This window comes from Mauremys reevesii, linkage group 17 (assembly GCF_016161935.1).
Source record: "Mauremys reevesii isolate NIE-2019 linkage group 17, ASM1616193v1, whole genome shotgun sequence".
NCBI classification, from domain to species: domain Eukaryota; kingdom Metazoa; phylum Chordata; order Testudines; family Geoemydidae; genus Mauremys; species Mauremys reevesii.
Window position 1 is genome coordinate 14,303,089 of NC_052639.1, and position 12,662 is coordinate 14,315,750.

Consider the following 12,662-nt stretch of genomic DNA (forward strand, 5'->3'; position numbering starts at 1 on the left):
TTTGTAGGGTAGTTCTCCTCCCAGGCTCGTGCGAAGGCGGGAAGCACAACATAGACCAATTTCCCTTGCAGGGAGAACTGAGGCCCAGAGAGGCTGAGTGATGTGCCCAAGGACACTCGGAAGTCTGTGGCAGAGCAAAGCATGTTTATGCCTCCCCCGTCCCGGGTCTGGCCTGCTCCTGGGTCACTGGGTGGTGCAGGGGCGGGAGCTTGGGGTAGGGGCAATGTGAGGGCAGAGGAGGGGTGTATTGGGGAGGGCAGTGCGGGAGTGGGGATTCGGGAAGGGGCAGAGTGAGGTGGGGCATTGGAGGAAGGGACAGGTGATGTGAGGCAGGGACCTCGGGGGCAGGGGCAGCGTGAGGGCAGGACCTCAGGGGCAGGGGCAGGGCTTTGGGAGCAGGCGGAGCGAGGGGGCTCGGGGATGAGGAGGGTTAATTCAGTTCAGTGGCAGCTTTGTCTGTGGGTGACACTGTTACTGCAGGGGTGTTCAAAGCCGGGCTCGCCCGAGGAGGAGGAAGGGGTGGCTGGGGAGGGACAGCGGGAGTGAGGCGCTGACCAGTAGCCGGGTACAAGGCTCCTCAGACACGCACAGAAACCAGCTCACCCGGGGGGTTAAAGCCCCAGCAAACAAGGGCGCTGGGACCATCCCAGCGGTGCAGACACAGGTGTAAAGTCACCGGACGGAGACAGACCCGGCACTCACCTGCCCGCACAGACCTGCCCCCGCCAGGTTTGGGGCGGGAGCTTCGGCCGCCCGGTCCTCGCCCCTCCCCGCCCGCTCAGCTGCTCTGTGCAGGGGCGAAGCAGCGCGGCACGTTCCTCTGCGGGGCAGGTCAATACACTGCACGGGGTGGGGAGAGGTGTCAGGTTGACCCAGGGACCCGCCCTTCCCTGGGCTCGAGGACGGGGCGCCCGGGGCAGGCTGGGAGTTGTAGTTCCTGGCTCTTCTCAGGCGGCAGGGGCGGCCTGGTTGCTCAGACAACGCGCCCCTCCCAGTGCACACTGGGTAGTGTAGTTCTCCCTCTGGCAGGCGGCCTCTAGTGGAGGAGGGCCCTATCCCGTCACTTCGCCGCGCCTCCCGCTCCTGATTGGCGGAGGCGCGGGACAGGGACTCGGCGCGAGGGTAATGCCCGCTTCCCTCGCCCGAGCCGCCGCCCGCCCGCCCCGCCCGGGGCGCTGCGGCGTTGGGATTCGAATCCCGCTCGCGGCCAGGGCGGCCCCAGCCCGGGAGCAGCGGGGTTGCGCGGCTCAGTCCCGCGGGCGGCACCAGTGGGACTCCGCCCGGCGCTGCTGGGGGCTCGAAGCGGGGCGGGGCAGCCGGCGGCCGGGGCGGGGCAGGTCCGAGGAGCGCTGAGGCGGGACGGTGAGTGGCGGCTCCGCACGGGCTGGGGGCTCAGACCCCCAGTGCCAGGCGCCAGGCCCAGCCCCTGCCGCGCCCCTGCCCCGGGAGCCGGGCTGGGGCGGGGGGGTCATAGGGCAGAGGCAGCGCGGAGTGAAAGGGCTTCACCCCCCCCCGCGGGGCCTGGGGGGCCGCCGCAGGGGGGGCCGGGGCTGAGCTGCCGGGGAGCAGCCCACGGCGGCGGCCTGGGGCGCGGGGCGGCGAGTCCCGTCCCGTGTGCGCAGGGACCGAGGGGCAGAGTCAAGCTGTGCGTTGTCCGGCAGTTCCGGGGCTGCAGCCTCTTCGCGCCCACGGGCCCTTTGTGACCCTCAGAGCAGCCCCGGATCTGCCGTGGCCCCTCCCCGAGGCCCTGCCCTGCTCACGCCGGCCCCCTCCCTCCCCCGCCCTCACTCACTGTCACCAGGCCGGGCGGGGGGGCAGGCTCTGGGCTGGATTAACATGGGGGCAAATAAAATCAGGACATGCCTCTGTGGGGAGGGGGTTTCAGTTGTTGCTAATGGTGGGGGAAGCCCTCAGTCTCTGTCTGATTGTGTGTGTCTCTCTCTCTCCTCAGGATATTGGCGTTGAGTTTCCTGGGTGAGACGCTGCTGATTCAGAAAAGGATTAGACATTTATATGGACCATATCATCCAAACTTCGCTGGTATACAAAATGTAGAAGGGATATAAATCCTTATGCTTCAGGATATAAGCCTACCACCAACTGATAGGGGTCAGGAAGAAACTTCTCCTATGGGCAGGTTAATCCATAATTGTTTGATATTGTGTTTCTCAGACTTTCCTCTGAGGCAGCTGGGCCTGTGACTTGCCCTGAAAAATAGATCATTGGTGGGCCTTTATATTATGGGGCTGATCATTTTTTGTTTTATGGTAGTGTTTAGATGTCCCAACCAAAATTCAGGGTCCCATTACAAAAACATAGTAAGAGATTGTCCCGTGCCTCAAATACAATCTAAACAAATAGACAAGATAGGCAAACAGTAGGATAAAGTATTATTAACCTCCATTTATAGATGGGGAACTGAGGCAGAGATGAAGGACCAGTGTTTCAAAGATATTTAGGTGCTTAAGATGCAAACAGATGCTTAAAGGTGCTTTTGAAAATTGCACCAGCAGATTAGGTGCATAACACCCACTGATTTCAATAGGAGTTAGGCGCCAAACCTAACTTAAGCATGACTGGTCTATTTCCCATTCCAATTTTCACCAAAACCAATACAGTTCTGCTCACTGATGCCTAGAATATTCCTGGAATTTTGGAATTGCTTGGATGTGGTGTTCACAAGTTCATGTTACAAGCAGAGAAATGCTATCAAGTAGAGTGAAGAACTCACATTACTCAGTAAACAAGTTTTCAAATGTTTTCCTCATACAGATCACTTCTTCAGATAAAGAATATTTCTTCTCCCAACCCGCCCTGCCTCACACCTACAGTACCCCACAGCAACAAGAGAGCTTAGTGACATGAAAAGGTAATTTTAGGACAGGATTAAGGGCATGGGTGCAAACCAAGTGGTTTAAAAGTGGTGGGTGCAGTCAGTCATTACATGATGATGTACACAGTCTGTGACATCACACTCCATTGCCAATGAAACAATAGTGACATCTCGTGCAGAGAAGTGTAAACAAGAAGCAGGCAGCATTATCTTCTGCAGATATAAACAACTTCTTTGTCTGAGTGATTGGCTGAATAAGATATTATATTACGCCCATAACATCACAGGCCATAGGTGGTCAAAACACCTGACTTTATGGTCACCGCTGTGGTGATGGCACTTCCATATCACTGCTACCTGATGGCCATAGATGGTCAGACCTTTTGGGATTTTTCCTTATATGCATATTCAGAGCCACAAGTAACAGGTGACCCATCTCAGGCGAGTAATAAAGAGATTGTGTGACACACCAGCCAGCCTCTGCCTATAAAAAGGCTGGAGCTGCCAGCAGGGCCAGCTTTAGGCCAATTCAACCAATTCCCCTGAATCGGGCCCCGCCCCTAGAGGGCCCTGTGCCCAAGCCCCAGTACAGTGTACTGGCAAGAGCCGGTGCGCTGTACCGGGGTGGCCCGGCTGTAGGGATATTAAAGAAGGTTTATATTAAACATGGTTTATAAAAGAAATGATTTATTAATTTATTGTTAATTAATACTTTATAACTTAAGGTTTATGTTAGAAGTAAATTTGTGATTCCCAACATTTAGCCTCTAACCTGCAAGCCACCAGCTGTATCTGTGTGAAGCCTGCTCAAAGAGATACTTGGTATAAAACTTGTTAAACATTAATTATCTCTAAGTAAGCCAAAACAGTAGCTGTTATAGTGTATAAATAGAGATCCCCACCCTCTGTAAGTTTTCATCTCACTTTATCTTTGCTTGTTAAAAGACAGGGAGGGTCACATAAATTGGTAACACCCCTAAAGGTAAAAAGACAGTGAACTAGATGTAATTAAGATAGAGAATGTATGTGAATGCATGCCTAGTTTAAACAATGAATGAATGGTTAGGAAGTTACCAGCCTGAAGAATTCAGTGTCGGCTGAAGAAGGTGTCAAGTGGGATCAACCAGATGACCCCCAGTACCTCAAAGGAAGGAAAAACAAGCATCTGACAGAATGGAGCCAGCCACCTGCTGATTGATTTAGCAACAGCAAAATGAAGCAACTCTCATGGACTGACATAGGAATAAATTCCTATCAAACTGGACTCTAAAGACTGAGGACTTTGAGGGCTTGGCTACACTTACAAATTTGCAGCGCTGCAGCAGGGTGTGAAAACACACCCTCTCCAGCGCTGCAAATTGCTGGCGCTACAAAGCGCCAGTGTGATCAAAGCCCCAGCGCTGGGGCGCGGCTCCCAGCGCTGTCCGTTATTCCCCACAGGGAGGTGGAGTATGGACAGCGCAGGGAGGCTTTCTCCCAGCGCTGGTGCTGACTACACTTAGCGCTTCAAAGCGCTGCCGCGGCAGCACTACCACAGCAGCGCTTTGAGTGCTAAGTGTAGCCACAGCCTGAGTCTATGGTTCTGCTGCCAGCCTCCAGGAGCATCAAATGCATCTGACACAGACTTGGCTCCATCCTCATGACCAAGATACCTGGCCAGTAACTTGGCATGAGCAATGTCTAGGCTGGTAACTATAACATCTGTACAGAACCTGAATGAATGATTGTGTGAATGAATATATGTGTGTGTGTGTGTGTGTGTGTGTATAAGGAATAAGTAGTGATAGAAATAAGTAGTAAAACAACGTTGTTTACTGTTGTCTTTTGTTTTGTTATGGTATTTACAATAAATGTGGCATCTTTGCCTTATCCCTCTTAATTAGATCCTGCTGGTTTTATTATATTAGTATAACACGGCTTCCCCGGGCAGAGGTATTTAAAGGGCCTGGGGAGCTCTGGGAAGTGGTGCAGCTTTGGCGGCTATTTAAAGGGCTGGGGCGGTAGAAGCAGGGAGCCCTGGGCCCTTTAAATAGCCCCTGAGCCAGGCTGCTGCTGCTACCCTGGTGGGGAGGGAGGAAGAGGGCAACCACCGTACAGGGTGGGCTGCACCCCTGTCCGCAGCCAGCCCCTGTCCGCAGCCAGCCCCTGCCTGCACCAGCCCTGCCTGACCGGCCCGTCTCCAGCCAGCCCCGCATTCCCTGCCCTGCCTCCAGCCCGGTCTCCAGCCAGCCCGCACTCCCTGCCCTCAGCCAGCCTGTCTCCTGCCCGCCCCTGCCGCACACTCTGTCCTGCCCGCACCAGCCCTGCACCCGTTGCCCTGCCTGCAGCCAGACCCTACCTCCAGTCAGCCCCTGCCCTGCCTCCAGCCAGCCCCATGTCCACTGATGCCCTGCAGTTCCCAGGGCAGTAACCCTGCACACCTGCTTCAGTGAGGGGAGCAGGGGCAGCTGGGACCCACACATGTGGGTGACCAGGCGGCAAGTGTGAAAAATCAGGACAGGGCGTGGGGCGTAATAGGAGCCTATATAAGAAAAAGCCCCAAATATTGGGACTGTCCCTATAAAATGGGGACATCTGGTCACCTTAGCTGGAACATTTTTACAGTTCTTGGTAGTAGCAACACATTAGTTACAAAAATTACCATTAGCGATAACAACAAATTCATTGCAAGGGTCCACCTACAATCATTTTTGTCATCATGCCACACCTTTGGCTCAATACCATTGGGGTTTGCGCCTTTTAGGGTTAACCCGTGCATAGGCGGCAGGTTATATACACCTGCGGTGCCCGGGCTCCAGGAATATTCAGGGGCCGGGTGCCCTGCTCCAGCAATATTTGGAGCTGGGTCTCTCCCCCGGCCCTGCCTGGATAGGGCCCCGGCCCTTACCCTGAGCCTCTCCAAAGCCCCAAACCCTCCGCCCCAGCCAGAGCCCTCATCCCCTGCACCTAATCCTCAGCCCGAGCAGGCCCTCATCCCCCGCACCTAATCCTCAACCCCAGCCAGAGCCCTCATCCCCCACACCTAATCCTGAGCCCCAACCCTCATCCCCTGCACCTAATCCTCAGCCCCATCCTGAGCGCCCCTGCAGCATGAACTCCTCAACCTCAGCCCCAAACCTCATCCCCTGCACCCTTATCCTCTGACCCAGTCCTGAGCCCCCCCCCCTCAGGCATCCCTCCTCCTCAGCTCCACCGCCCTCACCCCTGTACGCCCGCCTCTCCCCCAACGCCCTTCCCCGACGGGGCACCCCCTTCCCACACCTTCCCAACCCCAAACTCCGTCCCAAAGCCTGCACCCTTCACCCCCTCCTGCACACCCACCCCTGCCCCAGCCCAGAGCCTGCACCCAGCACCCAAACTCCATCCCAAAGCCTGCACCCTGGACCTAATCCCCAGCCCAGGATCTGCACCCCAGACCTCCCCGCCGAGACCCCTCTCAGAGCCTTAGGCAGGTGGGGGCAGAGTTGAGGCAGGTTCTGAGCACCACCAAAATTTCTACAGACTTGCCACCCATGAACCTGTGGCTTCCCTTTGCAAACTTCCTCCTTGTTCTGAAGGATCAAACCCTGATTTTTCTTGCTTAACAGAATTTACTGGCTGATGGGGTGGGCTCTCTTTGCTAACAGCCATTAGCAAGTCTTCTCCCTGCCAGCCAAGTAATTTGCATCAACACAGAAGCACAGACTGCTCACTTAAAGAATCAGAATGGAGACATTCCTGTTCCAACACCATTGTCTTCCCAACCAGCTGGCCAAACACAGCCACTTGCTTATAGAGCTGCTCAACTTTCTTAACAGCCCTTACTCCATCTGAGACCTTTTCAAAGCTATCCACACGGGCTCTTTCAAAGGAAAGTGGGTGGATTTTACATATCTTCTAACCAGTCTTTAAAGGGTTAAGTCAGTCTGTGAGTTAATTAACTCTTTCTGGCCCTGTCGCCTTCAATGAGAGATTATATTACACCCATAACGTCACAGGCCATATATGGTCAAAACAGCCGTGGCCAGGCTGGGACCGGGCTGGGCCTGGGGTACTCAGCTGGGGCCAGGCAGGGGCGGACGAAGCCAGGCCGAAGGAGCCGCTCAGTCGGGAGCGGACTGGAGGAGCCACTCGGCTGGGCTGGGCTGGGCCTTGCCATGCCTCCCTGGAGCCCTCCTCACACTCCTTTCCCCTGGTCCAGCCTTTGTTCCAGCTCAGGTGGTAGCTAGTGGATTTCTCACGATGGCTGCCCCATTTGTTCCCTTCCACTCAGATACAGATACAAAAGTGATACATTTATACAAATAGGATGACCACACTCAGTAGATTATAAGCCTTGTAATGATACCTTACAAGAGACCTTTTGCATGAAGCATGCTGCAGTTACATTATATTCACACTCATTAGCATATTTTTATAAACTCCTATAGAATGGAACATGACAACAGCAAAGACGACGACAGTGGAGACACCTCTGAAGAAATGCCCTAGAGCCCTTGGGCCGTCACGCTTCAGGAATGTGCGTGAGGTGCTAGGAGACCTGGAGATGGTGGGTGTCCTGCTGGCCGTAGGTGAATGTTGTGAACCCCAGTTGCTAGGCTGAATTTATCCATTCCTGGCAATAAAACATTGTCTTGTTTTCACAGCCACTTTCGGTCTCCTGGCTTCTACCCTCTACCCTACTGGCAGGGCATTGTGCAGCACCCTTTCCAGCCCACCTGGGTGGAGGAGATTGAGGAAGAGAGCATCTGCCATCCAGCTCCATCTCATCTAGAGCAAGTGAGTGGAGGTCTCCAGAGCCATCGCCAGTGGGGTGGGAATGGCCCAGCAATAGGGCTCCCAGCCTTTCCCTTGCAGGAGATTGTTCCCAACGTCGAGAGTCTTTCGGGAGGGCAGAACCTGCCAGGTGCTGAACACCCACAATGGCAAGCAGTGAAATCAGTGGGAACTGAGGGCGACTCCTCCCTCCTGGGATTGGCACCGTGTGAACGAACTTTCATTTAGGACTATCCGGGTTCCGCTCTTTCTCTGGCCTGGGAGGGCGGGGTCTACTGGGGTGGAGGGAGCGGTTTGTCCAAACTAACGGAGAGCCCCATTGCTCTGAAAGAATGAGACTCTCCCAGTTTCACAGGGCCCTATTGGGTGAGGGGGAACATTGGGAGCAGCCTGTGCTGTGAGCTGCTGCCAGTGCGTGTGGACGGCAGCCCCCCTGCCCTGGGGTGGGGTGTGTGGGGAGGAGGAATTGCCTCAGCAGAGGACGTAGGCAGGGAGCAGGCAGGCCCATTAATGAGAGCTGCCTTGAGCCCAGACTCATGGCTGCTCCCCACTCAGTTCAGGATGGAGCGGTGGAAGCGGATGCTGAGGAGGAAGGCTGGGCAGGTGGCTCTGGAGCCAGTAGGGAGCAGTGTCCGTCTTGCCCAGGAGGAGAGTGGCCCCTCTGTCCCGCGGGCGGGAAGAGGCCAGTGGGCAGGCAAAGTGGAGAAGCTCCTGACCTTCTGGAGGAAGAGGAAAAGACCAGCTCCCTTAGCAGGCCCTGAGGCACCTTCTGGTCCCAAATGGAGGTGGCCCGGGTGATGCTATGTAGGAGGGACCCAGGCGAGGGCAGGAGCCGGGCAAGGTGGCTCTGCGGCTTCCTTTCCAGGAAGCAGAGGGCCAGGAGCCCAGCCCCAGGGCCCAGCAGGAGCTATCCACCAGCCTGGCCACCGAGGAGCCCCCAGCCAGCCGAGCAGGAGCTGGGCGGCTCCGGCATGAGGACCGGCAGCTCTGCCTACTCCTGAGGGCCAGCACCTCCTCTGTGGGGTCTGACAGCCCTGAGGCTGAAGGCTCCCTCTGTGCAGGTGAGGGGAGACCCAGGGGACAGGGGGAAGGATGGGGGCAGTAGGGGACTAATAACACCCTGTACCCATTGGGTCACCAAGACGCCAGGACTGAGACATGGGAGCCCCACTAACACCAGTGGGGGTGGCACAGCTGCACCCTGTAGCAGGGGATGCTGGGCAGAGTCCGGGAGCTCAGCCTCCTGATGAGGTTGGGGGCTGACGGCCATGGGGCCCTGAGGCTGATGGGCCTGAGGGTGTCTCTGGGAGGGGCAGGGTGCAGCCCTCTGTGCCATGGGGCTCCTTGTTGAGGATGGGGGACATTGAGCCATTTCTCTACACTGCATCCCCCAGTGGCAGCAGGGATTGTCCTTTCTCCTGCTCTCCCTGGTGCAGAGACCCCCAGTGCCCAGCAGCAGTGGGCTGAGGAGGAGGAAGAAGAGAAGGAGGAGGAGGAGGTGTCCCCTGAACAAGACACCATCAGGGTCATCCAGGAGCACCTCCAGGGCAGAGCTGAGGTACAAAAATCTTACAGCTGCGCTGCCCCTGAGTCTGCCCTGCCCCTTCTTCCATCCCCACCCACACAGGGGGGTCTTGTCCCAGAGAATCCATCACCCCCAATGGGGGGAACTGCTCCCTTGTTACCTGGCACCCCAAAGTGGGGGCATTTGTCTCACGCAGGCCAAGGTGTCCGCTCCCCACAGACACTGTCCCAGTTACAACCCCAGTCTGTGCAGGGCGACACTGGTTTCGGGAAGCGGGGCGGCTTTCCCTGTCCAACTCCATGGGGTTCCTGAGCCATGGAGCTGGTGTAGGTGGGTTGGGGAGGTCCCTACCTAACTGTCTCTCTCTCTCCCCCCACCCCACTCCTAGTTGATGGCCAAACAGCTCCGCTTCCTCCGTAGTGTCCCACGTCTGTGCTTCTTGGCACAGCAGCAGGGCTGAACACTCTGGAGCCCCACATCTCCAAAGCGGCCCTCGTGGAGAGCATTGCGGTGAGTGGGACCCCGTGTCTGGCCCCTGGGGCGAGGACCCAGAAACGAGAGAAAGAGTTGGTGGGGCCAGAGGGGAAGCAGAGGACAGTGGTTCCTGTGGCTGAGGGCTGGGGAGCAGGGAAGGGAGAGCTTCTGACACCAATCGGGAGCTGGCAGTGGGGAATTGTAAGGCCGGAGGAGGGGAGGGGGAAGGAAGTTTGATGGATGGGAGGAATGGGGGGCCCAGCTGGTTGGGGTTGGGAGTGACACTGGCTGTTTCTGCAGAGCACTTTGGCCTCCTCCCTGGAAAGTGCCTGTGGGTCTGCGGGGCCTGAGTCTCACATGCAAATTTATCTTCTTGGGGTCTCTCAGGAGCTGATTGAAAATCTGCCCATGGTGCCAGAGCCAACCTCCATCATCTCCAGCTCCATGGCTGCAGTTTGCAGCCTCAGGTACCAGGACCGTCCCATCCAGCTGCCTTAACCCTGGTGCTGATCGGGTCTGGAGCCGGGAGTCCCAGATCTTCTCCGGCCTAGATTACCCCCAGCTGTGGCTGTTCCCATCCCCCAGCAGAGGAGGCGGGAACGTCTCCACTTTCCTGGCTGGGGGGTGATTTCACTCCAGGAACGTTACAGCGGCCGTAGGGAGGGGATCACTGCGGGGAGGGTCATGGCCATGGCAGTGCCAGCGCCACTCCGGTGCCGCCAAGGATAACACGGGCTCTTCTCTCCCCGCAGCAAACTGAAGCCGCTGCTTGCCCTGGAGCTGGAATCACGCCTCCTGTGGGCTCTTCTTTGCACCATCTTCACGATGGGCACTGGGCAGGATACCACCCACTTCCAGGTAGGTCACGATCCTACTTCCCTGTCCCAGGAGCAGGAGCCGCCTCTGGTCCCTGCTCCCTTGGTTTGATGGAGCTGCTGAGAATAGGGGAGGAGTGAGCAGACCTGGGAACAGGCCCGAGACAAACTGGCAGGGAGGGCCCCTTCCCTCCAGGGGGGATTGTATTACCCCTCTGTGGCTGATCCCAGCCTTCCCTCTCCTCATTCTGTGTTCTGCTGCCTGGACTCTCCCGGGGATCCTTCTTCCCACCCATTGCAGTTTGGCTGGTCCCTAGTCTGCTGGGTACCAGCCCCTGCACAGAGAACTGCTAAGGCCAAGGATTGAGGAGCCAGCAGGCATCCGACTAGGAACTCTTGCCAAGTGTCCTTGGAATGATGTGAATGGGAGAGGCCAGGATGTGCCTTTTGGGTCTGGCCAGGGCTCTCAGAGAACCCCCCTGGTCCCGTGACTGGTGTAGCCCCATGTCCCATGACTGACGGGTGTTCCCGCTTCTTGCAGGCTCTGCACAACACCTATTTACAGAGGCTGGACGCCATGGTCGGGTGCCTGCTCACTGAGACCCCCACCCCAGCTAAGCTGCAGCACCTCTTGGAGGTGAGTAGAATGGGCCGGTCTGGGGCGGAATTTCCCCTTAACCCCGTCAGGGGGCTGCAAAGGAGAGACTAGAAGAGTCCCGTTTCCGTTGTGTCCTCCCAGCTTGGACCCAAGCCGCCCCACGTTCCCAGAGCTGTCAGTGCAGTGCAATGTTGGGACCCTTACGCCTCCTGGGGCGGGGGCGCAGGGGAGCAGAGGGAAGGAGCTGGGACTCTCAGCCAGAGCTCTGCACGGTTGCATTAAGCACTAACAGTGAAAACCAGGCCTGGCTGGGGCCTGAGAGACTGAAACCAACACCTGTGAGATGCAGGACATGGGACCCTGAGAAAAGTCACTGGCTCCTTTCTAGGGAGACCCTGAGATACAGGAGGAGCCTCAGGGAATCAGCTCTTCTGTCCTAGGGACACTGCAGTTCCTGTCCTCACGGCCACTCCATCCATCCTACCAAGGCTTCTGCAGCTGGGGTCTGGGGTCCAGGACATGTGCCTTGATCCTGACGTGCTGTTCATGGATCAGAGCACATGATCTGAGGGTTCAGAGCAAATAGACCAGCCCCAAGACCGACCATTGTCCCAGCCTGGCGAGACAATGACAGCTTGTGCCCAGTGGAGGACAGGACCAAACAGCTCAGCTTCCGCCATGCTGTCCCACGTCTGTGCTTCTTGGCACAGCAGCAGGGGCTGGACACTCTGGAGCCCCACTTCTCCAAAGTGGCCACGCCATCAGGGGCTCATTCACCTGCACATCTACCAAAGTGATCTATGCCATCATGTGCCAGCAATGCCTCTCTGCCATAGGTACATTGGCCAAACTGGACAGTCTCTATGCAAAAGAATAAATGGACACAAATCTGACATCAGGAATCATAACATTCAAAACCCAGTAGGAGAACACTTCAGCCTCTCTAACCACTCAGTGACAGACTTGAAGGTGGCAATTTTGCAACAAAAAAACTTCAATAACAGACTCCAAAGAGAGACTGCTGAACTTGAATTAATATGCAAATTAGATAAAATTAACTTAGTTTTAAACAGAGACTGGGAATGGTTGGGTCATTGCACTAATTGAATCTATTTCTCCACGTTAAGTGTCCTCACACCTTCTGTGGGTCATCTTGATTATCACTTCAAAGGTTTTTCTCCTGCTGATGATTGCTCATCTCAGTTGATTGGCCTCTTAGAGTTGGTATGGCTACTTCCACCTTTTCATGGTCTCTGTATGTATAAATATCTTCTTTCTGTGTTCCATTCTATGCATCCGCTGAAGTGAGCTGTTAGCAGTGAGTGGCCCATCGAACGGACACTTAATTCACAATGGACCATGGGAGGCTCCCATCTACACTGAACGGACTTTTCTGTGAATGTTCTATCTGACGTATCCTGCAAAGTATCCATCCTGCAATGACTGAGCAAAATGGGGCATGGACAGGGACTTGCCCATGTGACTCCAAGCTCCCATCTTTCACCTGTGATTTTCCACTAGCTGTGCTGAGGACTTTGAAACAATGGGTTTCCCTTCATATGGCAGAAGTTAAAGAGGCCCTGGAAACATCTCCACTGTGCCTCTAGCCTGCTCCAGCCTCTTTCCTGCTCAAACATCTGGACTATGGACTTATACTAATGG

General features: G+C 56.1%; 1 long non-coding RNA gene across 1 annotated transcript; it reads left to right on the forward strand.

The window, feature by feature from the left end:
* Positions 1 to 10,408: 10,408 nt before the first annotated feature.
* On the forward strand, positions 10,409 to 12,368 carry LOC120385225. The gene is made up of 3 exons (XR_005589360.1): positions 10,409 to 10,445; positions 10,944 to 11,039; positions 12,306 to 12,368. It is a non-coding gene; the product is annotated as an uncharacterized LOC120385225 (long non-coding RNA).
* The last annotated feature ends 294 nt before the right edge of the window (positions 12,369 to 12,662 follow it).